This window comes from Coregonus clupeaformis, chromosome 6, assembly GCF_020615455.1.
Source record: "Coregonus clupeaformis isolate EN_2021a chromosome 6, ASM2061545v1, whole genome shotgun sequence".
Lineage (NCBI taxonomy): Eukaryota > Metazoa > Chordata > Actinopteri > Salmoniformes > Salmonidae > Coregonus > Coregonus clupeaformis.
Window position 1 is genome coordinate 49,330,783 of NC_059197.1, and position 27,205 is coordinate 49,357,987.

A 27,205-nucleotide genomic window follows, 5' to 3' on the forward strand; every position below is an offset into this window, starting at 1 on the left:
TTTTTTTATTTATTTTATTTCACCTTTATTTAACCAGGTAAGCCAGTTGAGAACAGGTTCTCATTTACAACTGCGACCTGGCCAAGATAAAGCAAAGTAGTGCAATAAAAACAACACAGAGTTACATATGGGGTAAAGAAAAAAAAACATAAAGTCAGAAAATACAACAGAAAATATATATACAGTGTGTGCAAATGTAGCAAGTTATGGAGGTAAGGCAATAAATGGGCTATAGTGCAGAATAATTACAATAGTATTAACACTGGAATGCTAGATGTGCAAGAGATTATGTGCAAATAGAGATACTGGGGTGCAAAGAGCAAATTAAATAACAATATAGGGATGAGGTAGTTGGGTGGGCTATTTCAGATGGGCTGTGTACAGGTGCAGTGATCGGTAAGGTGCTCTGACAACTGATGCTTAAAGTTATTGGGGAGATAAGAGTCTCCAGCTTCAGAGATTTTTGCAATTCGTTCCAGTCATTGGCAGCAGAGAACTGGAAGGAATGGCGCCGGAGTGTGTTGGCTTTGGGAATGACCAGTGAGATATACCTGCTGGAGCGCAGACTACGGGTGGGTGCTGCTATGGTGACCAATGAGCTAAGATAGGGCGGGGATTTGCCTAGCAGTGATTTATAGATGGCCTGGAGCCAGTGGGTTAGCTTATCACTTACCCTGTGACTTGCTGTGAAGGGTGTGGCTGATGAAGTCACCCTGGTGGAGGCCGTGGAGGACAAACTGCATGGTGAGGTGCTGGACATGCAGCATGCCAGCCTCTTCCTGAAGACCTCCAAGATCACAGCCGCCAGAGGTCAGCCATAGCCTGGCTCAGTGCCAGTGTGTGTGTGTGTGTGTGTGCGCGCATGCTTATGTGTATGTGGGGTGACTCCTTTAAAATAATACAGTGCTATAAATGCTTTTTGCATTTCAAACTCTTGTGGGAAAATGTGTCCAGAGTGACAAACTATGAAATCCCTAGATGTACAAATTTGGAGACTTAGACTACTCAGACACAGCCAACTCCAAGCTGTGCGTCATTACTGGGTGCGTCAGAGGCAGGGGGAGAGTCGTCTGGATCTGGTCCAGAGGAACATTTAGGTGTTGAAGCAGATCGTCCCTCCACTGGCCCAGCACAGCCCTGACACCATCCTCCTGGTTGTATCCAACCCTAGTAACTCACTATACCATGGCCACTTCTTATATTAGTATAGGGAGAAGTGAGTAGGATATTATCAGACTGATGAGATGAGTCAAGTCAAACTTAGTTAGTTATATGACTCCTTTTCCCTATGTAAATGTTTATTCCTAGCGTGGATAAACCCTGTCCAATAGTAATTGAACATGTATATATTTGTTTCTAACCCTGGCTGGTTGCTAACCCGGTGGTACTGTACTCTGTGGCACTCCAGTGGATGTGCTGACCTATGTGGCCTGGTAGCTGAGTGGGTTCCCCTCAGGAGAGGGTCAGCGGAACCAATCTGGACTCAGCACGGTTCCGCTACCTGACGGAGAGACTGCAGATCCACCCTAGCATTGTCCACAGACACATCATAGGAGAACACGGGGACTCCAGTGGTGAGACACTCCCCTGTATCATGTCAAAATCAGCATCACAATCAATCCATGCAAAAATATTATTGATCTGAACAATCAAAGGAACATTAAACGGTTGAACACACATTGAATTTAACCGGACCAATTAAATACTTCTGGAATGCATAATGAACACTTAGGGGGTTAGTTCATTCATTCGTAGTCATATTGTAATTGTTGTTTCCTCTTCTGACCACACAGTAGCGGTGTGGAGTGGGGCCAATGCGGCTGGGGTCCATCTGGAGAGCATCACCAGAGAGCTGGAGGCTGGGCAGGATTCAGAGGGCTGGGCAGATGTACACCAGGCAGTCATAGACAGGTATTAAAGATCAGCATTGTCCTTGTCACAAGTAAAATGTATCACCACTTGATCTCTAGAAACAGGGGCATAGATTACAGTTAGAGCAAGTCAGTATTATCTTGAGTATGTATACACACACGAAATGTTGAACTCGAAAGCAGTGGAAAATGTCTCTTAAGTGCTTATGAGGTGATCCGGCTGAAGGGGCACACCTCCTGGGTCATTGGTCCGAGTGTGTCCAGCAGCACAGGTTATACCGAAGAACCTCCGCACCATTCACCCTGTGTCCACCTCGTCAAGGTAGGTAGACCTGCAAGAGCGTGTAGAAAAAATATTACGGTGTTAATCGTTTTATGTTTTTACATGTTGTGTGTATTGTGATTATGTATTCTCTGTGTGTGCGTTCGTGTGTGTGTGTGTTTCCCAGGGCATGTGTGGGATAGAGGAGGTGTACTCAGGGAGACAGAGGTTCAGGGGCTGCAGGCGAGTGCATGGATCCTGGGACAAACCAACAGCGAGCTGAGCCTCTAAGCCACGGAGCTCCAGGACAAATAATGAATCAAGTTCATACATTACTTTACACTGAGGGTAACTGATGTTGTTACATATACAGTAACAATGTCAAAACATGACCCATCAAGCTCATTCAAGTGATTTGTATATATTTGTGTTGTATCATCAATAGTGATGTACAGTACCAGTCAAAGGTTTGGACAACCCTACTCATTCCAGGGTATACAGAAGATAGCCCTATTTGGTAAAAGACCAAGTCCATATTATAGCAAGAACAGCTCAAATAAGCAAAGAGAAACAACAGTCCATCATTACTTTAAGACATGAAGGTCAGTCAATACGGAACATTTCAAGAACTTTGAAAGTTTCTTCAAGTGCAGTCGCAAAAACCATCAAGCGCTATGATGAAACTGGCTCTCATGAGGACCGCCACAGGAATGGAAGACCCAGAGTTACCTCTGCTGCAGAGGATAAGTTCATTAGAGTTACCAGCCTCAGCAATTGCAGCCCAAATAAATGCTTCACAGAGTTCAAGTAACAGACACATTTCAACATCAACTGTTCAGAGGGGACTGTGTGAATCAGGCCTTCATGGTCGAATTGCTGCAAAGAAACCACTACTGAAGGACACCAATAAGAAGAAAAGACCTGCTTTGGCCAAGAAACACGAGCAATGGACATTAGACCGGTAGAAATGTGTCCTTTGGTCTGGAGTCCAAATTTGAGATTTTTGGTTCCAACCGCAGTGTCTTTGTGAGACGCGATGTGGGTGAACGGATGATCTCCGCATGTGTATCTCCCACAGTAAAGCATAGAGGAGGAGGTGTTATGGTGTGGGGCTGCTTTGCTGGTGACACTGTCTGTGATTTTTTTTAGAATTCAAGGCACACTTAACCAGCATGGCTACCACAGCATTCTACAGCTATACGCCATCCCATCTGGTTTGGGCTTAGTGGGACTATCATTTGTTTTTCAACAGGACAATGACCCAATACACCTCCAGGCTGTGTAAGGGCCATTTTACCAAGAAGGAGGGTGATGGAGTGCTGCATCCAGATGACCTGGCCTCCACAATCCCCCAATTGAGATGGTTTGGGATGAGTCGGACGGCAGAGTGAAGAAAAAGCAGCCAACAAGTGCTCAGCATATGTGGGAACTCCTTCAAGACTGTTAAAAAACATTCCAGGTGAAGCTGGTTGAGAGAATGCCAAGAGTGTGCAAAGCTGTCATCAAGGCAAAGGGTGGCTATTTGAAGAATCTCAAATATAAAATATATTTTGATTTGTTTAACAGTTTTTTGGTTACTACATGATTCCATGTGTTATTTCATAGTTTTGATGTCTTCACTATTATTCTACAATGTAGAAAATAAGTAAAAAATAAAGAAAAACCCTGGAATGAGTAGGTGTGTCCAAACTTTTAACTGGTAGTGTATGTATCGCAAAACAAAAAAATACAGCCTGCGTATGATGAATAAAGAGAGTTATTGAAAACTGTTTAGCCCCATCTCCAATACATAAAGGATGGTCATCCAATCATTGTTGTCCTTCTCACACGCGAAGTAGCATGTTAGATGTATGGCCAGAAGGGGGCAGGATACCATTTCCTGAGCAGGATTGGGTAGACGTCAGGAGGCAGCAGAGTGGCTTGAAGACAGACAGGGTGGGAAGGGAAGGTTCAGTAACCCTCTCCCCTCGTCTCTTCTACTCTTCCTTCCTCAGTATTAAATCAGCAGGCTCAGGATTTCCGATAGCTGTCTCTCTCCTCATATGGTCCATCTGTTTGTGTAGCAGTTTTTTGATACATCCCTAAAATCCCCATATGTTCATTAGTCCACTGTTGATACAGTGCCAAAATGTTTTTGCATGTCAGCAGTCAAGTTTTCAAGATTTTGGACGTTCAAGAAGCAAAGTGTCACCGGCCACATCACCATGGTGACACAAAATGATCCATAGTTGGTGAAACTGCCACGTCCGTTATGCGATATTACAAAAATCAAATCAAATTTTATTGGCCACATGCGCCGAATTCAACAGGTGCAGACATTACAGTGAAATGCTTACTTACAGCCCTTAACCAACAGTGCATTTATTTAAAAATAAAACAACAACAAAAAAGTGTTGAGAAAAAAAAGAGCAGAAGTAAAATAAAATAACAGTAGGGAGGCTATATATACAGTAAAATAAAGTGACAGTAGGGAGGCTATATATACAGGGGGTACGGTGCAGAGTCAACGTGCGGGGGCACCGGCTAGTTGAGGTAGTTGAAGTAATATGTACATGTGGGTAGAGTTAAAGTGACTATGCATAAATAATTAACAGAGTAGCAGCAGCGTAAAAAAAGATGGGGGGGGCAGTGCAAATAGTCCGGGTAGCCATGATTAGCTGTTTAGGAGTCTTATGGCTTGGGGGTAGAAGCTGTTGAGAAGTCTTTTGGACCTAGACTTGGCACTCCGGTACCGCTTGCCGTGCGGTAGCAGAGAGAACAGTCTATGACTAGGGTGGCTGGAGTCTTTGACAATTTTGAGGGCCTTCCTGACACCGCCTGGTATAGAGGTCCTGGATGGCAGGAAGCTTGGCCCCAGTGATGTACTGGGCCATACGCACTACCCTCTGTAGTGCCTTACGGTCGGAGGCCAAGCAGTTGCCATACCAGGCGGTGATGCAACCAGTCAGGATGCTCTCGATGGTGCAGCTGTATAATTTTTTGAGGATCTGAGGACCCATGCCAAATCTTTTCAGTCTCCTGAGGGGGAATAGGCTTTGTCGTGCCCTCTTCACGACTGTCTTGGTGTGTTTGGACCATGATAGTTCGTTGGTGATGTGGACACCAAGGAACTTGAAGCTCTCAACCTGTTCCACTACAGCCCCGTCGATGAGAATGGGGGTGTGCTCAGTCCTCTTTTCTTTTCCTGTAGTCCACAATCATCTCCTTTGTCTTGGTCACGTTGAGGGAGAGGTTGTTATCCTGGCACCACATGGTCAGGTCTCTGACCTCCTCCCTATAGGCTGTCTCATCGTTGTCGGTGATCAGGCCTACCACTGTTGTGTCGTCGGCAAACTTAATGATGGTGTTGGAGTCGTGCAAAGACGTTTCTTCAAACAACAGTTTTGTCCACCTTGGACATCATTGCACGTGTGATAAACAGCAGAATATGTACTGCGACTTTACAAACCACAATGCTAGATGCTCCTCTCCTCCATTTCGTCAACAAAACAATCACAAAGGTGCTTGGGCGAACAGTGGCGCCTTTTCCCCCTTTACGGACTTCAGTTTTAATCAGGGTGACATGGTGATAGGAACTGAATGGATGAATACCAGACTTGTTGTGTAGTTCACGGGTTCTCAAAGTGGGGTCCACAGAGGTACTGCAGGGGGTCCACAGCCAGATTTGAAAATATACATATTCTTGTATTCATTTTTTAATGAATATTACTAACGACTTAAACGACCAAGGTATCTGTGGAATAAGTTTAAAGTGTGCAATACAATACAATATTATTCATCTACAATTTATGTTCTTAACCCTGGGCAACGTGGGCCCGGGAGGCTCAAAGGGATATTGGTATCCAAAGTACTCCACCAATTATCCATTTTTCAACTCAATACTATCCCCCAAAATGATTTTTTATTTTATTTTTACATAAATGCACTAATTTAAGCTTTAAAACTACAACGTTTTCTCTCTACCTCATGGATAATTTTTTTGGAATTGCAGGATACTAGCTTTAATGCCGCAACAACAAAATATTTAAAATAATCATCATGGACCACCTCATAATCAGAACACAACTCGAGAGCGATAAAAATTGCCTACATGGAGTTTTACTATGACGTCTGAAGTACATGGCTGGACGAAAAATTACATTTAAAAGGCCTGCCTCTTGGCAATCAGAGAGAAAATGTTGCAGTTTTCAAGCTAATTTCCTGCAATTCTACATTTGTCATGAGGCAGGACAAAATGTGTAGATGTCATGAGGCAGGACAAAATGTGTAGATGTCATGAGGCAGGACAAAATGTGTAGATGTCATGAGGCAGGACAAAATGTGTAGATGTCATGAGGCAGGACAAAATGTGTAGATGTCATGAGGCAGGACAAAATGTGTAGATGTCATGAGGCAGGACAAAATGTGTAGAATTACAGGAAATTAGCTTGAAAATGGCAACCTTTTCTCATAGTAAAACGTCATAGTAAAACGTCATAGTAAAACGTCATAGTAAAACTCCCTGTAGGGTATTTTTATCGCACTCAAGTTGTGTTCGAATCCAGGCTCTGTCGCAGCCGGCCGCGACCGGGAGACTCATGGGCGGCGCACAATTGGCCCAGCGTCGTCCAGGGTAGGGGAGGGAATGGCCGGCCGGGATGTAGCTCAGTTGATAGAGCATGGCGTTTGCAACGCCAGGGTTGTGGGTTCGATTCCCACGGGGGGCCAGTATAAAAAAATATGTATTCACTAACTGTAAGTCGCTCTGGATAAGAGCGTCAGCTAAATGACTAAAATGTAATGTAAAAATGTGTTCTGATTATGAGGGGGAGTCCCTGATGAATTTGCTAACAAAAAAAGGGGTCCCGCCCCAAAAAGTTTGAGAACCCCTTTTGTAATCTAAGTACAGTATATTACTCCTATACTAACTGTGATATATTCTCTTTGACAATGCCCTGAGCACTTAGGTCTAGGCCTACTAGAGATGGGTCGCCTGGAGTCACCTTTAATGAAAATAAATGGACTTGAGGTCCAGCTTCTTTCAACAACAACAAAACATATCCACGGGGATGAGTGGTAAGTTATTTTTTAGGTATTATTTTAGATACATGAGGTTGTAATTAACATCTCATATTTTTCATATTGTTGTAGGGTACTCAAGGGAATGTTATGGAACAACAGTGTGATCATTCGCATTGCTTGCAGTACCAGCCAGGTGTTGTGTTTCTGCGGAGCCTGAGTAATAGTCTGTAATAGTGAGAGAGGAAACACCAAAAATACTCACTTCTGAAAGTAGCCGGTGGCCGGTGTTTTAGCGACCACCTACTGGGTGTCGACGAACGGGGGAGAGTCAATATGACATCCATCAGTGCCAGGACCAAGGCCACCCTGACAAATCTCTCCAATCAATAGGCTGTCAGGAAAGCATAGGGCCACAGCCACCCTTATCAAGAGCACCTATTAATCCATTGTGTTGTCAGTCAGGGGTTAATTAATAGACTTAATCAGTCTGGCCCAGGCAGGACGGGTATGGCAGACATACAGCTTCACCTCTATCCAAGGGAGAGAGAGAAAGAGAGAGTGGGGAAGCATTAGCTAAGTCGCTTTGGATAAAAGAGTCTGTAAAATGGCATATATTATTATTATGTACCGTTTCCTTAGTGTGCATGACCACTTCTATAGTATACAAAGTGAGGACAATGTACAGCACCTGTCAAACTCATTCCACGGAGGGCCGAGGGTCTGCGGGTTTTCGCTCCTCCCATGTACTTGATTGATGAATGAAGGTCACTGATTAGTAAGGAACTCCCCTCACCTGGTTGTCTAGGGCTTAATTGAAAGGAAAAAACAAAAACCTGCAGACACTAGGCCCTTTGTGGAATGAGTTCAAATCAAATTAGTTTGACACCCCTGGCATACTGTATAAGGGACTATTTGTCATAATGATAATCAGACATAATTTCCCAGACAAGTGGTAAAGAGCAATAGGTCCAACAAAGTTTTAGAAACAAGTTGGCAACTAAGAATTAATTAATTCGTCATATCATCAAAGGTAAAACACAAAAACATGTATAGCTATTCAACAGGTAGAAATCTTTGAATTTTATTTGCATATAAAGGCATCTAAATTCATCAAGTTAAAAAAAGTTTCATAAACCAGTAAACTAAACAGGCATTTACAATGACAGAGAAGACTACCGTTGGCAACTTTTTTTGTGCTAGCAAGATAGCATTTTCACACAGTGCAAAAATTGGAGAAAAATACATAACAAAACAATTAGCAAAATTCTTATAATTGTACTTTAGAGGGCATCCCAAATATTTTACAGCTGTTGGTTGAATATCAATACATATCTTAAAGTGAGATGAAAATGCCTGATTCATGCATGTTGAAAACGCACTTGAGAATATACAGCATCTGTTTTCAATGAACATCAAGTGAAAGTGTTCTTTACACCTGATTATTCATAACGTAACATGAGAATGAATGGTTTGATGTCAAACGGTACCACAAGACTGGCCAGAGACTAGAGAAAAACACGGCCACGTTCAGTAGCCAAACGTGGTCGAACATTGCAGATAGTTCCACATAGCATATTTCTCTCTGAACGTTCCAAAACGTTGCGTCCTACTGAACGCGCCCCAGATCAATGGAGATGATGCAGCAGTACACATAAAGCTCCTACACCAGTGTGAGAGCACAAGGGATTACTCTATACTGGGTATATAATAATTGGACCAATTTCATACAAATTTCAACATACAATTTCATTTCAAAGGCTTCATTTTCAACAATACACAAGCCTTTAACAGAGACCAAATGCATGTTCTATTATCATCATGAGGTCAAGTATTGCTTATGTAAAGAGTACCCGATACTGTCCAGGCAGTGTACTTGCCTGTGAGGCAAGGAGCTTATCCATCTTGAGAGAGGAAACAAAGAAAACAAATGGTACGGAACACCAGCCATTTCAGCAAACGCAAACCAATGTCAAATATGGAATATTTTACAAAGTTCATTTCATTACCAGAATCCGATTTTCATGCATTTTTACAAGCAGTTTACAAAAGACAAATATCTTGAAGATTAGCATTTAGTACAACTGAATTTAAAAAAATGCTCTATGGGTTGGGCAGATCGAATACGATGGGGGGGTTTGTGGGCTGGAAACTGGCTGTACAGGTGGAGGAGTTGATGAAAGTTGTGCATCCATCCGTCATAATGCCGTACCCTGCAGACAGAGGACAAATACATTAGACACCAGAGTCAAAACACAGACAAATAACAGGCACAGGATATCCCCCACTGATTCAGTATTAAGTGTCACGCTTTAGAACGGCATCCATGTTAGGAAGTGCTTTGCCTGAAATCTGACGACTTCCTAACATGGATGTTGTACTTCAGTCCTTTATCAATTTGTTATGGTGTAGAACCAGGACCATGGTGGTCAGAGTACAGAACACTCACCCTCGTGGATGCCCCCGAAGGCGTGGAGCTTGGGTCGGACCCTCTGCTGTACTGTGTTCAGCAGCTCCACACAGCCCACTCTATGCAGCTCCTTGGGGACCCAGTCCCGGAAACCTGTCCCCAAACCACACCAATAGACTGATTAACACACTTAAAAATACAAATGAACATAACGGAAATAAATTGAACATTAGCTTCTTCATTCATTACATATAGTGAGACAGGTCAGGCAAACTAAGGGCGACATTTTCCATGTTTTAACGCTGTTGTTTAAACGCAGCGATAAACGCAAAGTTTTCGACGCAATCTGTGAAGTTTGCTATTATCCTCAAGCACTTTATCAGGAAGTGAAACTCTCTCCGAGAGTAAATTAATGGAATATTTGAATCACAAATCTCATTGAAATAATGTAACCTACAGTGAGGGAAAAAAGTATTTGATCCCCTGCTGATTTTGTACGTTTGCCCACTAACAAAGAAATGATCAGTCTATAATTTTAATGGTAGGTTTATTTGAACACTGAGAGACAGAATAACAACAACAAAATCAAGACAAACGCATGTCAAAAATGTTATAAATTGATTTGCATTTTAATGAGGGAAATAAGTATTTGACCCCCTCTCAATCAGAAAGATTTATGGCTCCCAGGTGTCTTTTATACAGGTAATGAGCTGAGATTAGGAGCACACTCTTAAAGGGAGTGCTCCTAATCTCAGTTTGTTACCTGTATAAAAGACACCTGTCCACAGAAGCAATCAATCAATCAGATTCCAAACTCTCCACCATGGCCAAGACCAAAGAGCTCTCCAAGGATGTTAGGGACAAGATTGTAGACCTACACAAGGCTGGAATGGGCTGCAAGACCATCGCCAAGCAGCTTGGTGAGAAGGTGACAACAGTTGGTGTGATTATTCGCAAATGGAAGAAACACAAAAGAACTGTCAATCTCCCCTCGGCCTGGGGGCTCCATGCAAGATCTCACCTCTTGGAGTTGCAATGATCATGAGAATGGTGAGGAATCAGCCCAGAACTACACGGGAGGATCTTGTCAATGATCTCAAGGCAGCTGGGACCATAGTCACCAAGAAATCAATTGGTAACACAATACGCCGTGAAGGACTGAAATCCTGCAGCGCCCGCAAGGTCCCCCCTGCTCAAGAAAGCACATATACAGGGCCGTCTGAAGTTTGCCAATGAACATCTGAATGATTCAGAGGAGAACTGGGTGAAAGTGTTGTGGTCAGATGAGACCAAATCGAGCTCTTTGGCATTAACTCAACTTCGCTGTGTTTGGAGGAGGAGGAATGCTGCCTATGACCCCAAGAACACCATCCCCACCCGTCAAACATGGAGGTGGAAACATTATGCTTTGGGGGTGTTTTTCTGCTAAGGGGACAGGACAACTTCACCGCATCAAAGGGACGATGGACGGGGCCATGTATCGTCAAATCTTGGGTGAGAACCTCCTTCCCTCAGCCAGGGCATTGAAAATGGGTCGTGGATGGGTATTCCAGCATGACAATGACCCAAAACACACGGCCAAGGCAACAAAGGAGTGGCTCAAGAAGAAGCACATTAAGGTCCTGGAGTGGCCAAGCCAGTCTCCAGACCTTAATCCCATAGAAAATCTGTGGAGGGAGCTGAAGGTTTGAGTTGACAAACGTCAGCCTCGAAACCTTAATGACTTAGAGAAGATCTGCAAGAGGAGGAACAAAATCCCTCCTGAGATGTGTGCAAACCTGGTGGCCAACTACAAGAAACGTCTGACCTCTGTGATTGCCAACAAGGGTTTTTGCCACCAAGTACTAAGTCATGTTTTAGGGGTCAAATACTTATTTCCCTCATTAAAAATGCAAATCAATTTATAACATTTTTGACATGCGTTTTCTGGATTTTGTTGTTGTTATTCTGTCTCTCACTGTTCAAATAAACCTACCATTAAAATTATAGACTGATCATGTCTTTGTCAGTGGGCAAACGTACAAAATCAGCAGGGGATCAAATACTTTTTTCCCTCACTGTAGCTTGTCGCTCGTTGTAGCGTAAGGAAAATGTCACCCTAACTCTGCTTCCATTGCTTCCAGTAGTGCAATGAATGAGTGACACAGTAATCATACTGGCAAATTCATAAGTTTTAGCAGCTTGTGGGAAAGGCTGTATAATGGGTTGTTTTGGGGTTCTATGAAGTCAACTCACCGAGGGGAGGTCCGTGGGTCATGAGAACGTCTATGCCCTCTGGAACCTGATTCCACTTGTCCAATAGAGACTGGCCACGGGGAAGGTTAAAACCCCAGCCATTAAACACACGGTGTCCTGTAGGAACACAACATTAGAAACAGTTCAATAAATCTACTTTACACACACCTGCACAGAATGTTTAATACAGTATATGTGCATAAATGCATTCCAAACATGAACACAGATATTTGTGAGGAGAGCGAGAGAGAGAGAAAGAGTGAGTGAGGGGGAGCGAGAGCGAGCGGGGAGAGAGAGAGCAAGCGAGGAGAGAGAGAGAGCGAGCGGGGAGAGAGAGAGAGCGAGCGGGCGAGAGCGAAGAGAGAGCAGCGGGAGAGAGAGCGAGCGGGAGAGAGAGCGCGAGAGGAGAGCGAGAGCAGCGAGAGAGAGAGAGAGCGAGCGGGAGAGAGAGAGCGGAGAGAGAGCAGGGAGAGAGAGAGAGTGAGGAGCGAGAGAGCGGGAGAGAGAGCGAGAGCGAGCGGGAGAGAGAGCGAAAGCGGCGAGAGAGAAGCGAGAGTGGCAGAGCTGAGACGGCGGGAGAAAGCGAGCGAGAGCGCGAGAAAGCGGAAGCAGCGGAGAGAGAGACAGAAAGCGGCGAGGAGAGAGCGGCGGGGAAGAAAGAGAGCAAGCGGGAAGAGAGAGAGAGCGAGCAGGAGGAGGGGGGAGAGAGCGAGCGAGGGAGGAGGAGAGAGCGAGCGAGGGAGGAGGGGGAGAGAGCGAGCGAGGAGGGAGGGGGGAGAGAGCGAGCGAGGGAGGAGGAAGAGAGCTAGGGAGGGAGCGGCGAGAGAGAGCGAGGGAGGGGGAGAGAGTGAGCGAGGAGGCGGGAGAGAGTGAGCGAGGGATGGGGAGAGAGAGTGAGCGAGGGGGAGAGAGAGCGAGCGAGGAGAGAGAGACAGCGAGCGAGGAGGGAGAGAGCGAGCGGGGGGAGAGAGCGAGCGGGAGAGAGAGCGAGAGCGAGCGGGAGAGAGCGAGAGCAGCGGAGAGAGAGAGCGAGAGCGAGCGGAGAGAGACGGCGGAAGCGAGAGAGAGAGAGCGAGAGAGGAGAGAAAGCAGGAGAGAGAGAGAGCGAGAGCGGGGAGAGAGCGGGAGAGAGAGAGAGCGGAGAGAGCGAGAGTAGCGAGCGAGAGCGAGCGGGGAGAAGCGAGCGAGAGGAGCGGAGAGAGAGCGAGCGGCAGAGAGAGACAGAGAGCGAGCGAGGGAGAGAGCAGCGGGAAGAAAGAAAGAGCGAGCGGGAGAGAGAGAGAGCGGCGAGGAGGGAGGGGGGAGAGAGCGAGCGAGGAGGGAGGGGAGAGAGCGAGCGAGGTAGGGGAGAGAGCGAGCGAGGGAGGGGGAGAGAGCAAGGGAGGGAGCGACGAGAGAGAGCAAGGGAGGGGGGAGAGAGTGAGCGAGGGAGGCGGGGAGAGAGTGAGCGAGGGAGTGGGGAGAGAGAGCGAGCGAGGGGGAGAGAGAGCGAGCGAGGGGGGAGAGAGAGCGAGCGAGGGGGAGAGAGAGCGAGCGAGGGGGAAGAGAGAGCGAGCGAGGGGGGAGAGAGCGAGCGAGGGGAGAGAGAGCGAGCGAGGGGGAGAGAGAGCGAGCGAGGGGGAGAGAGCGGCGGCGAGGGGGAGAGAGCGAGCGAGCGAGGAGAGAGCGAGCGAGCGAGGGGAGAGAGAGCGAGGGGCAGAGAGAGAGCGAGGGAGAGAGAGAGCGAGCGAGCGAGCGAGGGGAGAGAGAGAGCGAGGGGGAGAGAGAGAGCGAGCGAGGGGGAGAGAGAGAGCGAGCGAGGGGGGAGAGAGTGTGATGGGGTGAGAGTGCGATGGGGGAGAGAGCGCGCAGGGGAGAGAGAGCGCGAGGGGGGGAGAGAGCGTGAGGGGGGAGAGAGCGAGAGAACAGGAGACAGCCAGCCATTGAGTGAGATAGAGGGTTATTAAATGACCTGGACATTCACTCTGGGCATACGGCCCGTGCAAAAACATAGAGGTCATCCAAAGAGGAGGAAAATTGATTAAGCTATCAGCACCAATGACAAGAAGCATGTTAATAAGGGTATTATGTCTCTCCTGGGACAGTCCTCCTGACACACACAGCAGTATCAATGGACAGCCTTTCCTGTCTGACTGCTGCCTTTATTTACCGACAGCCAGGGCACAGGGAGGTAAAGAGATTGCCCCGGCCGTAACGGCCAGACAGAACGGCACACGTCAGGCCAAGGTCACGGCTAAATCTGGCCAGAGCTAGGGGAGACGGGGGGAGGGAGGGCTGGAAGTGGAAGCTATTTGGTCTGGACTAAATGAACGCTGATAGCTGCGGCTATATGACTGATATGGCCTGCGGTGCATTCATCAACATGCCCTGAACAGTCTAGGTTACACTGTGATGCAGGGGGAGATCTCTCTGGAGGGTTCAACACAGGGCTGCAGCTGCCTAGGAGGACATTAACCATATACAAACACTGCAGATTGATACTTCCCTTCAGACCAAAGATGCATTTTACGCTAAGAGCCATTCCAGTACAGGTGAGGCTCTGGGCCAAATTTGAGACTCACATACTCTGATTTTGCATCTTGCACATTTCCTGTTGTGTAGCTTTAATCAAGATGAAAACAGAACTCACATACCATGCCACTACTGCCAAGTTCATTTCAAATGTACATAAAGATTTGTATGGTCTTGTGTTACATACAGTATCAGCATTTCTGTTACAGCCCCCACTGTGCAATAGCAAGGGCCTTATACAGCTATGCGCTGAGTAGCTCACAAACAGCCCATTCATATTGACTGAACCTATATACATTATATATACAAAAGCATGTGGACACCCGTTCAAATAAGTGGATTCGGCTATTTCAGCCACACCCGTTGCTGACAGGGGAATAAAATCGAGCACCGAGCCATGCAATCTCCACAGACAAACATTGGCAGTAGAATGGTTTTACTGAAGAGCTCAGTGACTTTCAACGTGGCACCGTCATTGGATGCCACCTTTCTAACAAGTCAGTTTGTCAAATTTCTGCCCTGCTGGAGCTGCCCCGGTCAACTGTAAGTGTTGTTATTGTGAAGTGGAAACGTCTAGGAGCAACAACGACTCAGCTGCGAAGTGGTAGGACACACAAGCTCACAGAACGGGACCGCCGAGTGCTGAAACGCATAGCTGAAGCGGTTGCAACACTTACTACCGAGTTCCAAACTGCCTCTGGAAGCAACGTCAGCACAAGAACTGTTTGTCGGGAGATTCATTAAATGGGTTTCCATGGCCAAGCAGCTGCACACAAGCCTAAGATCACCATGTGCAATGCCAAGCGTCGGCTGGAGTTGTGTAAAGCTCGCCGCCATTGGACTCTGGAGCAGTGGAAACACTTTCTCTGGAGTGATGAATCATGCTTTACCATTTGGCAGTCCGATGGAAAAATCTGGGTTTGGCGGATGCCAGGAGAAAGCTATCTGCCTGAATGCATAGTGCCAACTGTAAAGTTTAGGGGAGGAGGTAGGCCCCTTAGTTCCAGTAAAGGGAAGTCAACGCTACAGCATACAATGACATTCTAGACGATTCTGTGCTTCCAACTTTGTGACAACAGTTTGGTGAAGGCCCTTTCCTGTTTCAGCATGACAATGCCCCCATGCACAAAGTGAGGTCCATACAGAAATGAGCCCTGACCTCAACACCATTGAACACCTTTGGAATTAATTGGAATGACGACTGCAGGCCTAATCGCCCAACATCAGTGCCCGACCTCACTAATGCTCGTGGCTGAATGGAAGCAAGTCCCTACAACAATGTCCAAGATCTAGTGGAAAGCCTTCCCAGAAGAGTGGAGGCTGCTATAGCAGCAAAGTGGGGGACCAACTCCATATTAATGCCCATGATTTTGGAATGAGATGTTCGACGAGCAGGTGGTGTCCACATGCTTTTGGTGATGTAGTGTATTTTCCTCCAGGCTGGGCGACACTGCCTTCTCCAACCCTGTGATTCAAAGCAGAGCCTGTTCTGTGTTAGAGCTGGATCCCACTGCTGACACCAGCGGGTAGATAAATCCTGCGTTTCCCCGGCGTCTCTCTTGTCGCTCTCCAACCCAGCAGAGCAGACATAGACGAGAGATGAACAATGAGCTGTGCTGCTCAATATGGAAGTCAGTAATAGGCAGGATGTGGAGGGGGAGGAGAGGGGGAGATGCAAGCTCCCCAGGACCTGAGGGCTCTATTATCTTCCCATGTACCATGCTGCGAGGGAGGGGGAGGAGGAGCAGAGGGAGGAGGAGAGGGAGGAGGAGCAGAGGGAGGAGGAGAGGGAGGAGGAGGAGCAGAGGGAGGAGGAGGAGGAGAGGGAGGAGGAGCAGAGGAAGGAGGAGAGGGAGGAGGAGCAGAGGGGGAGTAAAGGGAGTGCTCATAATCTCAGTTTGTTACCTGTATAAAAGACACCTGTCCACAGAAGCAATCAATCAATCAGATTCCAAACTCTCCACCATGGCCAAGACCAAAGAGCTCTCCAAGGATGTCCCTTCCGACCTTTTTTTAAAGGTGTCTTTTTTAAAGAAGCTAATGATCCTCTGTGACCAAATCATGCTTTCTGGTGTAGTAGCCTATTTCGAATTATTTTCTTTATTTCTGTAAAGACAGGAGTAGGGTAATTAGGGCATACAATTTGGGCAATTTAATTCAATTTAGGCTACTTTAGGGAAAGCTTATGGACATGCCGCCTATGTCTGTAGAGCACTTGTGATGGTGTTTTCAAAACAAATGGCTAGAGCCCGACCGATAAATCGGTTGACCAACATTAAAATCGGCAGATATTGGCCTTCACAGCAATATTAGTATCGGTCTTTATGCCACCGATAAAGTACTGATATTATATACATAGAATGAACAAATATGTGAGCTCATTTGCGATCATTATAATTTTTCAATGGTTGCCTAAAGAGGGCACTCTACGAGCTGATCATTCAACATCATTCAGTAAGTCACGACGTGAGAGTAAGAGTGGGCATGGTGGTTTAACTGTGAGTCGCTTTGCCACAGCATATTTGAATAAGTAAATAATCAAAAGTACACTTCACCAAGCAAGCAACCCGTTCCTCATCGTGCTCACTTGGTTAATGTTAGCTGGCTAGCTAACCAGCAATGAAGTTAGGCTCTATCTAGCCAGCAAGGTGGTTAGCCTAGCTAGCTAGCTAGCAAGCAATCTGTGCTAGCTACTTATGTGCGAACACTGGACTGATGTCAAGTCAACACTGACTCATTCTTCATACAAAAATAACCCTTACTGTCTAGGCCTATTATGTTAGTGGGCTTATTTAATTAGTTGGCACAGATGTATCATTCAGGCCATGTGCTTCATTCATGATGAGATAAGATTGTTTGCTAGCTAAATTAGAATGTGTGACTAAAACCAGTGCGGCAAGCATTTTACTGCATTAATGTTCAGTCATCAGTGCATGCCATTTGCAGTTGAAATATATAGCCAATACATTTTGTATTTAATAACACTAATTTACATTATGGTTTCAGTAAGAAAACATTTTCGTAATGAACAGCTAGCGTGTGCTTGTCATAACAACAGACAGTACATTGTGATAACAAGCAAGATATAGCGAAAAGAGGAGATAGGAATCTCATTGAGCAATGAATGGAGGAACGTATAACGCCTCACAGAGCAGACTGTCGCGTTCACGTTGTCATGCTGCATCACGCGATTGCTAAACTAATCGTCACCCAATCTCTTCTCAAAGCCATGGTATGAGAAGGGCTGGGCGATATATTGAATTAATTCGATTAATTCTGTTTTTAGTTTTTGCGCGATATTCCAAATGCCTGTATCGCAAGAAACAAGGTTTTGTTATTTTTCGTTTTTTTGAGCGTTTACTGTATGTCCGCTTGTTCTCATGTTGTATTTTTGGTCTCGTCTCCTTCGATCCGTGGGCTTGAGAGATTGTTGATGAGACCTGTGTTAATTTTCTATAGCCTAATGCCTGCTACAAGAAGTTAGTCATTATGAATGTGCATTATGCATGGTTCTAGTTAAATGTGTAACAAAAAGTGCATTTTCATAGACAGACTTGAAAGCCACATCAGTGATTATAAATAAAAACAGGTTAAAATATTTTTATAAAATAATTACATTATTAGTGGGTCTTATGGTTGTGGAAGGCTTATATTTAGCCTAGGTATAACCTCACAAGCCCTGAATTCATTAGATTATTGCTGACTGTTTGAAATGCAGTGTATATGACCTTTAAATTGTAAAACAACGCTATTTAGAGAGAAAAAAAAAAGGTATATATATATTGTGACATTAAATATTAAATAAAAATAATCCAGATATGAGTTTTAGGCCATATCGCCCAGCCGTAGGTATGAGTCGAGAAACCTGCCTATTTTCCTTGAAAGTACGTAATGTCACAATTCCAAAGCTATACGATATTACAGAGAACAAGTTAATTATCTCACATCTCGGAAAATATTTGTAATTTTGTACCTGTTGATGAAATTCATACTAATGTTGGGTTTTCAGCTCTCCTTGTCTCAAAATCGACAGGAATGTACCGCACGGTCCATTGATGATGCAAGGGAAATACACAATGGGCGTTAATACGATTCCAATGGAGTTACCCATCTCCTCAAAAGTATCTCTGAACAAGCGCTCATTGCAAGGTTGCCATAAAGTTACCTTTACATGACCTTTGAATGTTGAATCAACTGAAGATCTTATTTGTCATATGTGCCTTTGAATGTTGAATCAAATGAAAATCTTTTGTGTCATATGTGCCGAATACAACAAGTGTAGACCTTACAGTGAAATGCTTACTTACAAGCCCTTAACCAACTGATATTATAGTTGAGAAAAATAAGTGTTAAGAAAGTATTTACTAAAATAAACTGAAGTAAAAAAGAATATAGAAAAATAACAAATAATTAAAGAGCAACAATAAAATAACAGTAATGAGGCTATATACAGGGGGTACCGGTACAGAGTCAATGTGCGGGGTCACAGGTTAGTCGAGGTAATTGAGGTAATATGTACAGTGGGGAAAAAAAGTATTTAGTCAGCCACCAATTGTGCAAGTTCTCCCACTTAAAAAGATGAGAGAGGCCTGTAATTTTCATCATAGGTACACGTCAACTATGACAGACAAAATTAGAATTTTTTTTCCAGAAAATCACATTGTAGGATTTTTAATGAATTTATTTGCAAATTGTGGTGGAAAATAAGTCTTTGGTCACCTACAAATAAGCAAGATTTCTGGCTCTCACAGACCTGTAACTTCTTCTTTAAGAGGCTCCTCTGTCCTCCACTCGTTACCTGTATTAATGGCACCTGTTTGAACTTGTTATCAGTATAAAAGACACCTGTCCACAACCTCAAACAGTCACACTCCAAACTCCACTATGGCCAAGACCAAAGAGCTGTCAAAGGACACCAGAAACAAAATTGTAGACCTGCACCAGGCTGGGAAGACTGAATCTGCAATAGGTAAGCAGCTTGGTTTGAAGAAATCAACTGTGGGAGCAATTATTAGGAAATGGAAGACATACAAGACCACTGATAATCTCCCTCGATCTGGAGCTCCACGCAAGATCTCACCCCGTGGGGTCAAAATGATAACAAGAACGGTGAGCAAAAATCCCAGAACCACACGGGGGGACCTAGTGAATGACCTGCAGAGAGCTGGGACCAAAGTACCAAAGCCTACCATCAGTAACACACTACGCCGCCAGGGACTCAAATCCTGCAGTGCCAGACGTGTCCCCCTGCTTAAGCCAGTACATGTCCAGGCCCGTCTGAAGTTTGCTAGAGTGCATTTGGATGATCCAGAAGAGGATTGGGAGAATGTCAAATGGTCAGATGAAACCAAAATATAACTTTTTGGTAAAAACTCAACTCGTCGTGTTTGGAGGACAAAGAATGCTGAGTTGCATCCAAAGAACACCATACCTACTGTGAAGCATGAGGGTGGAAACATCATGCTTTGGGGCTGTTTTTCTGCAAAGGGACCAGGACGACTGATCCGTGTAAAGGGAAGAATGAATGGGGCCATGTATCGTGAGATTTTGAGTGAAAACCTCCTTCCATCAGCAAGGGCATTGAAGATGAAACGTGGCTGGTCTTTCAGCATGACAATGATCCCAAACACACCGCCCGGGCAACGAAGGAGTGGCTTCGTAAGAAGCATTTCAAGGTCCTGGAGTGGCCTAGCCAGTCTCCAGATCTCAACCCCATAGAAAATCTTTGGAGGGAGTTGAAAGTCTGTGTTGCCCAGCGACAGCCCCAAAACATCACTGCTCTAGAGGAGATCTGCATGGAGGAATGGGACAAAATACCAGCAACAGTGTGTGAAAACCTTGAAGACTTACAGAAAACGATTGACCTGTGTCATTGCCAACAAAGGGTATATAACACAGTATTGAGAAACTTTTGTTATTGACCAAATACTTATTTTCCACCATAATTTGCAAATAAATTCATTAAAAATCCTACAATGTGATTTTCTGGATTTTTTTTCTAATTTTGTCTGTCATAGTTGATGTAACTATGATGAAAATTACAGGCCTCTCTCATCTTTTTTAAGTGGGAGAACTTGCACAATTGGTGGCTGACTAAATACTTTTTTCCCCCACTGTACATGTAGGTAGAGGTAAAGTGACTATGCATAGATAATAAACTAGAGAGTAGCAGCAGCGTAAAAATGTGTGTGTGTGGGGGGGGGGGGGTTAATGCTAATAGTCTGGGTAGCCATTTGATTAGCTGTTCAGGAGTCTTATGGCTTGGGGGTAGAAGCTGTTAAGAAGCCTTTTGGACCTAGATTTGGCGCTCCGGTACCGGTATAGTTGCTTTTTGGTGGTTATCATGTAATCCACAAATAAAATGTTCTTAAATAATGTAAATGTTTATATTTAGTTAAGAAATCATCATTTAGAGTATCTGTTAATCCTTTGGAGCACAATTTGTGAAAAAAAAGGTATGTTTTTCATTCCACCTCTAAAAAACCATATATCAGATATCTGTTTGCCTCCATAAAATCGGTATCGGACCCAAAAATCCTATATCAGTTGGGCTCTACAAATGGCCACTGGAAAGATGCAAAAAACATGCTTTTCCCAGGTAGGCACAGGCTACTTTGTGGTGACCTTTTACTGCATTTCCATATACCCGAATACGATTAGGCTATCATTAGCATCGCTAACGGATACATAATTTACATTTTTTACATTATACGTCATTTAGCAGACGCTCTTATCCAGAGCGACTTACAGTTACTGAGTGCATACATTGTTATCTATTTTTCATACTGGCCCCCCGTGGGAATCGAACCCACAACCCTGGCGTTGCAAACACCATGCTCTACCAACTGAGCTACATCCCTGCCGGCCATTCCCTCCCCTACCCTGGACGACGCTGGGCCAATTGTGCGCCGCCCCAGGATCTCTAGTGGCACAGCTAGCACTGTGATGCATTGCCTTAGACCACTGCGCCACTCGGGAGATTAAAGTGGTAAACATATAGGCCCTATGCGCACTGCACAGACACAGGGGCATTCTCCTGCTGTTTTTTCCTCTTCAGAAAGTGTGTTTGTTTTTGGTCAATTGCACATTACTGTTTGAATAAATCATGATATAATAAAAAAAATTGTCGCACTGCCAAGTCAAACAGTCAAACGCGACTGTTTTGGTCAGAGTATCGAACCCTGAAATAATGCAGGGTCCTGTCCTATCCTGATGCCTGGTCCTCTTCTTTAAGAGGCCAGTGGCAGCTTGATTGTGATTGATAGCAGAGTAAATAAAGCCCAGTGCCTGCTTTAGAGCGCAGTGTGTTGGGTTATACACAGGGGTGCAATCCTTCACCATTGCTAGGCTAGCGTTTCTGCAGACTGACTCCCACCCTGACCCACCCCCCCTCCAGTAACGGACAGGTAGCAGACATTAAAGCCCTGAAATAACAGCCACTGTCTGGGCCTGCTGCTATATGATCATCACCTCTCTCTCTGTCATTACACACACACACGCACAGTACATACACCTGTACGTGTGCACACAACATACACACACACGCAAGCACAAACACGCAGAGATTACTGCCTTTCCAAGCTTAGATCTGACAAGGTCCTCTTATTCAATATGGCAACCCTGTCCAGTGTACATCGTCTGACACAACAAGCCCCATCATGTCATCTGTTTGATTTGAGCTGCATCAGCACTTGAGCTTGGTGACCTGTCAGCTGAACCTGATACAGAATGCAGACATGGCCCAGACAGTGCCCAGACCTTTTTATCTCTAAAACTGTGCAACAACCGCACCCCTAGCTTCAGGTTATTAATGAAAGGGGCCAGGTCAGCTACTCCAACGCACTGCCCTGCGAGTCCCTCAAGTTTCTCCAATCTAAAAGGGCTACAGGAATCTTCAAATATGAATCACCTCAGTCAGGACTATGTGGGGGTAGTACAGTACTATGTCAGGCTGTAATGTTGAACAACTCTCTGCTGCAGCAGAGGTAGTACTGAGAGGGAAATGATGGGCCTGGGGGTTTCCTGTCTCTCCAGTCTGTCTGTAATGCCATGGGCTGCAACACTACCAAGGAAACACGTGGACTCAGTCACAAATGCTGCATTCTGCTGTGCCCTGGCCTGGACAGATGTATTAGCTTCTGGCAGACACGTCACCTTACACATCACTGTGCCGTGTACTCAGCCAGGCTTGTTGTGACACTGCACTGGTCCAATCACCCACTCAACACTACTGAGAAGCTACTCTTCAAAAGCATCCTTCCTCAGTGTCAATGTCAAGATCAGCATTCATTCATTCATTCATTCATTCCAGCCTGGGAGTGATCATCAGTAGGCTATACACCAGGGTTCCCTAACTGACAGCCCCGCTGGCAGTGGTTTCATTTGGCCCCCCAAGTTTTCTCAACCAAAACTCTTTTTTTTATCTTCATTGTTGGACATAAAAGACTGTAAAAACACCAGGAAATCAGCTCCAAGTGTTTTGAATTGAATAAATATGTTCCCAAGTATTCACACAAACGTAAGCAAGGTTTGAAATGATTATGTTTTAGTCAAACATTATATCTGTTTGGGCTTCTTGTGGTCAATTTGCAGTCCCCCGACAACAACAACAAAAAATCGTCCAGCGTCTGAATCTAGTTGATGATCCCTGCTATACACAGTACAGAGGGCTGTACACACCACATCAGTCATCTCATCCAGGGTCTCTTCTCCAGAGATGGCTCTGGATGACTCTGGTTAGTCAAATTAGTCACTTAATATTCATCCTGGTAAAGGGCACCGCTCTGGTTGGTTATTTCACAGGTCATTACATGGTGGTGCTAGACAGAGGCTCATTAAAGCACTTGTGATGTCCTGTAATAAGCTGTATGGATGATGATGATGTTGGGGTAACAAGCTCCGGCTGGCTCGTGGGTAGTGGTGGTGGGGTAATAGCAAGGCCTCTTACCCCTGACTGACACATACAGGGACTGAGGAGGGCAGGTTCACGGAAACAAATTGCGTGGAGTAATGGGTGTAAGCGGTGGGATTTTCGCCTGACAACAGTGATATAGACAGAACCACAGGCGTAGTGGTTGTTATAGCTAGTTATTACTGTGACATAAGCAATTTGATAGGCTTGGCCATTACATTTGACAATTTAATCATCTAAAAAAAAAAATGTAAAGAAGGTTTTGCTGATTTTTCTTTTTTTGGGGGGGGTTTGGTGGTGAACAAACATTTAAACCAGATAAAACCCTGATCATTATTCAACCTGCCAAAGATAGGTCAAAAGGCCTAGCCTTCTGAATACACTGTGGCCTTGTGGTAGGCTGGAGCTCATCCAAAATGGTAATCCTCTGAATAGAGGGCAGGCATCTCCTCCTCTGAGTGTGTTCATCCCACTCCTAATCTCAACCTCTCCCCCCTCTACCTCTCCCTGCCTGGGCTGTGCTTATTGTATGTCTGACCCACTCTTCTGTCTGACCCCCCCCTCCTCCTCCCCCCTTTCCCCTTGCCTGCCCCCTTCATGGCAGCCTGTGCCCCAGTTTGGCCTGCCTGCCTGCCTGCCTAATGCTGGGTGAGTGTGAAAGCCTCCAGCACTGTGCTGCAGTAAGTCAGAGCTGGGGCCAGAGCAGGGCAGTGCTGAGAGATCTGAGGAGTGTAGCGCTGTCGACATGAGCAGCTAATTAACGCTGACGTGCAGTTTGCACCTCCGGGCCAAAGGTCACTTTACAATCAATGATGTCAGCACTCAGCAGGTAAGGCCTCGCAGGGGCCTGTAGGGCACAGCAGAGTAGAACCGAGCAGGGTAGGATAGAGCAGGGTTGGGTAGGGTAGAGTAGAGCAGAGCAGGGTAAGGTAGAGCATAGCAGAGTAGGGTAGAGCAGGGTAGAGCAGAGTAGAGCAGGGTAGAGTAGAGCAGGGTAGAGTAGAGCAGGGTAGAGTAGAGCAGGGTAGAGCACGTTAGGGTAGAGCAGAGTAGAGCAGGGTAGAGTAGAGTAGAGCAGGGTAGAGTAGAGTAGAGCAGGGTAGAGCACGTTAGGGTAGAGCAGAGTAGAGCAGGGTAGAGTAGAGCAGGGTAGAGTAGAGCAGGGTAGAGTAGAGCAGGGTAGAGCACGTTAGGGTAGAGCAGGGTAGAGTAGAGCAGGGTAGAGTAGAGCAGGGTAGAGCACGTTAGGGTAGAGCAGGGTAGAGTAGAGCAGGGTAGAGTAGAGCAGGGTAGAGTAGAGCAGGGTAGAGTAGAGTAGAGCAGGGTAGAGTAGAGCAGGGTAGAGTAGAGCAGGGTAGAGTAGAGTAGAGCAGGGTAGAGTAGAGCAGGGTAGAGTAGAGTAGAGAAGGGTAGAGTAGAGTAGAGCAGGGTAGAGTAGAGCAGGGTAGAGTAGAGCAGGGTAGAGCACGTTAGGGTAGAGCAGGGTAGAGTAGAGTAGAGCAGGGTAGAGTAGAGCAGGGTAGAGTAGAGCAGGGTAGAGTAGAGCAGAGCAGGGTAGAGTAGAGCAGGGTAGAGTAGAGTAGAGTAGAGCAGGGTAGAGTAGAGCAGGGTAGAGTAGAGTAGAGCAGGGTAGAGTAGAGCAGGGTAGAGCAGAGCAGGTGTCCCCAGGCTCTCTCTCACAATACAGCTTCTTCCTCTGAAGTGGTGGATCCTATGGGGACAGTTGGAACAGTCCAATCAGTACTGGACGGATGGACACACAAAACCGCTGCTAACCAAAAAAAAACAAGGTAATACACATAGACTAGACTGAAAGTAACATGCACAATATTGTGCTGACTGTTGGAAGACACTCTCTCACCCCTACCAACTCGTTGACACATGTTGTTGCTGACGAAACTCACAGGGTGACTTCCAGAGAGGTGTGAGGGGATCAATAAACCCATCAACTTCGGGACACACTCGTGACTTGAATGACGCAATTCATGTTCAACTTTTAAATAATAAAACAAACATGAAATTCTAATTAACAAATCCCCCATAGTTTTACAAGATGTAAACCTCAGTAACAGTTAAACATTTCATTTGGGAGGTATTTCATGTTACATGTGATAAGTCTCGAAATCAGACTGCACATGACATAAACTCAGCAAAGAAAGAAACGTCATCTCTCTGTCAACTGCGTTTCTCTGTCAACTCTCTGTGTCAACTCAACTCTCTCTCTCTTTTATTTTCAGCAAACCTAACATGTTTAAATATTTGTATGAACATAACAAGATTCAACAACTGAGACATAAACTGAACAAGTTCCACAGACATGTGACTAACAGAAATGTAATAATGTGTCCCTGAATAAAAGGGGGGGGTAACAGTCAGTAACAGTCAGTATCTGGCGTGGCCACCAGCTGCATTAAGTACTGCAGTGCATCTCCTCCTCATGGACTGCACCAGATTTGCCAGTTCTTGCTGTGAGATGTTACCCCACTCTTCCACCAAGGCACCTGCAAGTTCCCGGACATTTCTGAGGGGAATGGCCCTAGCCCTCACCCTCCGATCCAACAGGTCTCAGACATGCTCAATGGGATTGAGATCCGGGCTCTTAGCTGGCCATGGCAGAACACTGACATTCCTGTCTTGCAGGAAATCACGCACAGAACGAGCAGTATGGCTGGTGGAATTGTCATGCTGGAGGGTCATGTCAGGATTAGCCTGCAGGAAGGAGGATGTCTATCCTGTAACGCAGTGTTGAGATTGCCTGCAATGACAACAAGCTCAGTCCGATGATGCTGTGACACACCGCCCCAGACCATGACGGACCCTCCACCTCCAAATCGATCCCGCTCCAGAGTACAGGCCTCGGTGTAACACTCATTCCTTCGACGCTGAACGCAACTCCGACCATCACCCCTGGTGAGACAAAACCGCGACTCGTCAGTGAAGAGCACTTTTTGCCAGTCCTGTCTAGTCCAGCGACGGTAGGTTTGTGCCCATAGGCGATGTTGTTGCCGGTGATGTCTGGTGAGGACCTGCCTTACAACAGGCCTACAAGCCCTCAGTCCAGCCTCTCTCAGTTTATTGCGGACAGTCTGAGCACTGATGGAGGGATTGTGCGTTCCTGGTGTAACTCGGGCAGTTGTTGTTGCCATCCTGTACCTGTCCCTCGGGTGTGATGTTCGGATGTACCGATCCTGTGCAGGTGTTGTTACACGTGGTCTGCCACTGTGAGGACGATCAGCTGTCTGTCCTGTCTCCCTGTAGTGCTGTCTTAGTACGGACATTGCAATTTATTGCCCTGGCCACATCTTAAGTCCTAATGCCTCCTTGCAGCATGTCTATGGCACGTTCACGCAGATGAGCAGGGACCCTGGGCATCTTTCTTTTGGTGTTTTTCAGTCAGTAGAAAGGCCTCTTTAGTGTCCTAAGTTTTCATAACTGTGACCTTAATTGCCTACCGTCTGTAAGCTGTTAGTGTCTTAACGACCGTTCCACAGGTGCATGTTCATTAATTGTTTATGGTTCATTGAACAAGCATGGGAAACAGTGTTCAAACCCTTTACAATGAAGATCTGTGAAGTCATTTGGATTTGTACGAATTATCTTTGAAAGACAGGGTCCTGAAAAAAGGGATGTCTTTTTTTGCTGAGTTTATAATTAGGCACGCCTCTCCATTCCTTTGTATCAATTTGCGCAAACTCCAAACATATCGCGTGCGTGTCGGGAAAGCACTTCGCTCTGAAGCGGCTATTCAAGGGTCTAATTAGCCCCTACCCTCAGCTTTGGGACACTAGTGCATATGGTCGAAGTGCGCGTAAACGTGCAAATGGAGGGCCGAGTGGCAGGGAGTGATTTGGGATTCTACCTCTGACTTGAGATCAGTCCCAAGTTGTTGTGACGAGACGGAGGGTTTTTACACATTGAGCGATAGTAGGAATTTCCACCAAGTAATGCTGAAACTGGAGCCCTTACCTAGGGAGTTAGAACCTCATTTCAGAGTCATAAATGGCCTT

General features: G+C 45.6%; 2 pseudogenes; one reads left to right on the forward strand and one right to left on the reverse strand.

Annotated features, from left to right (window-relative positions):
* The window catches only part of LOC123481294, a 5,349-nt pseudogene extending 3,013 nt beyond the window's left edge, over positions 1-2,336 (forward strand).
* Positions 2,337-9,001: 6,665 nt separating this feature from the next.
* Positions 9,002-27,205, reverse strand: part of LOC123491055 — a 28,506-nt pseudogene continuing 10,302 nt past the window's right edge.